Raw genomic sequence first — 2696 nt, 5'->3', positions numbered from 1 at the left:
AAATCAACAAAAATGTCAAATTGGGACAAAATAATCTGGAAAGCAAAAGCAACAAGTGTTCAAAGCGAAGAGGGTAAAATATCCCAAATCCACGGCTTGGATCAGGGTGAAAAATAACATGAATACCTCCCAATTCTGAATTTTTGGAGGATTTAAGCCCTGATGTGTTACGTGGTCTGAAGCCCTGCTTGAGCGCTATTGGCTCGGACAGATTCCTCGGTGAGAGTTGCCAACGTCCCACAGCTCGTCCGGGATCAGGTCTTTCTTTGATCCTCTCATATAGTTTTATAATTCCATCAGAATTTGACACACTAATCCAGGTTTGGATGTGTTTGAAGAATCCTTCTAGTCCATCAGGGGCCATTTTAGCCCTTTTTTGGGGTATGAAAGCACCCCTAAACTTCATCCCGGCACCCAAAAAAACACGAAAAACTCGGTTAACTAAGGAGTACTGCTCTGGGAACATCCCAACATCGTGAAACGAAACCCGAGATCAGAATTAAGATTCAGAAAAGAATTTGGAGCCATGCTAAGAAAACAGTGCTAACGCTGACATTTAGTCAAAATTGCATATATCTTTAATTTTGAAAAAATCTGGAAATGTCTTCTTTTCGTGGTCATTTTTCTTCTAATTTTGGTGTCTTTCTAGCGACATAACTCCATGTTTCCCCTACCGCGATGGTCCAAAAGCGTTGATCCTAGAACCGCCCCCGGTACCAATTCAACGCCTTCAGTTTCCATCCCTCCATCCATCTTCATCCCCTTATCCGGTATTGGGTCTCGGGGGGCAGCAGCTCCAGCAGGGGACCCCAAACTTCCCTTTCCCGAGCCAAATCAACCAGCTCCGACTGGGGGATCCCGAGGCGTTCCCAGACCAGGTTGGAGATACCTCTCCACCTAGTCCTGGGTCTTCTCCGAGTCCTCCTCCCAGCTTCAGCCTTAAGTTCTTAGTCTTAAAAAATGAAATGTTCATCTCATTCAACCTTTATATATACTCAATAGATCATTAATTACAATGTCATTGAGTCAGATTAAGAAGACAAAAATGATATTTTCATTTCTGTTCTAAACAAAGCAAAGTATGTGTTAGATTATAGATCATATTGGCTTTTAACTTACAGTTTGGTCAACATAAAGCCCTAAAAAAGTTAGCAAAAACAGCTTTGTGTTGTGTTTTTATTGGTTTGGTCCCTTTGTGTAGAAGTGTCCCTCGCGTCTCTGTTAATTGATTTGAATCAGTAACATTTGTTGACTTTTTTAAGTCCGTATAACTCAAATCTCATGTTCTTGTTGAACCTTCTCCTGTCCTCCTTTGAACCTGTTCTCCTTGACTGGTTTTAAAGATGTACTCACTTTAAATATTGCACGTTGACCTTGACCCACAGGTCATAGCGGCACCCATTGATTTGGCCGTAATGATGCAATGATTTATGATCTATTTCCCAACCCGGGACAGCTGATAGTGACTCATTAATCTCCCCGACTCGGCTGTGGAAGCAGGTCACTTCTTCCCTGGTTCTGACCCGTTTATGTAAGAGTCCTCTGGCACGTCACAGCAGGCCGGGTTTGATCTGTCAGTCGTGCACCGGTTTCACTTTTGTTTTAGGGGGCAATTAGCGAGCACGAGTACGTACAGCCAACGCGGCACAGGACGGCTTCATAAATAGACCCGATCTGGGGCTTTGAAACCCCGGTCCGAGACGGTCAAGCGATCAAAGAGCGGAGGGATCTTTGCTTTGATTGTGCAGCATTCCCTGTCCCTGTCTTTGTTGTTGTGGGTCTTTGAAAGACCGAGACCGGGACACAGCCTGCTTTAAGGGTGGCTTAAACAGTGCATTAGTTGTCTCATTAGGCGTGATAAAGGCAAACAACTATCTGAACTGACCCTTTGAAACACTCTTGATGGGTTTTTAACCCTCTATTGCGTGGTGTTTCCACATGGCAACAAATCATTTTTCTTAGTTTTTTTTCACAATAAACCATATAAAATGCATTGTTTTCTTATGAAATGAAGTGTTATTAATTGGATGACTTCACACAACGAGGAAATCCTGTTCCACGGTCCAGGATCAGCCAAAACGTGGTTGTTTTTCTTAATTTTAGAAGCATTTTTTTGGAAGAAAAGAATTCAACCGTTATCTGGGTTAATTCTTGTCACTTAAACCAGTTAAAATGCTAAATTTTTCTGTAAAAGGCTCCAATTAATTTGGTGCCATGTGGCATATAAGTTGAATTTGTTTGGTATTTTTTCAATAAAAACACGTTTTTAAAGGAATAATGGATTTCTTGGCACTTTCCACAAATGCGCGCCCTTTTAATTATTTTTAATTATTATTATTCTTTTTTATTTTATTTTTTGCTGCATTATTTAAGCAACTTGGAGTCATAAAAACACAGAAAGACCTTTTTACCATGTGTAAAAAATAATTCATGCAACAGAGGGTTAAACTTATATTATTTTTATTTCATGTATATTGTATCCTAGTATTTCGGTCATACTGTGGCTTGAGAAAGTTTACACCACCACGCTAAGGTTGATTAAAAAGAAAAATTAAAAAAACTTCTTTTGGTATTTGATCTTAATGCCTTAATTCAAAAAATTTAGAAAAATCCAGCCTTTTAAGGACACCAACTTTCTTTGTGAATGAATAATGTCTAATGGAAAAATAAATGTACCCCCTATGTTAAAATACAGG

The sequence above is a fragment of the Etheostoma cragini genome, unplaced genomic scaffold, assembly GCF_013103735.1.
Source record: "Etheostoma cragini isolate CJK2018 unplaced genomic scaffold, CSU_Ecrag_1.0 ScbMSFa_1523, whole genome shotgun sequence".
NCBI lineage: Eukaryota > Metazoa > Chordata > Actinopteri > Perciformes > Percidae > Etheostoma > Etheostoma cragini.
The sequence above is the reverse complement of the archived record's forward strand: the minus strand, read 5'-3'. Positions refer to the sequence as shown.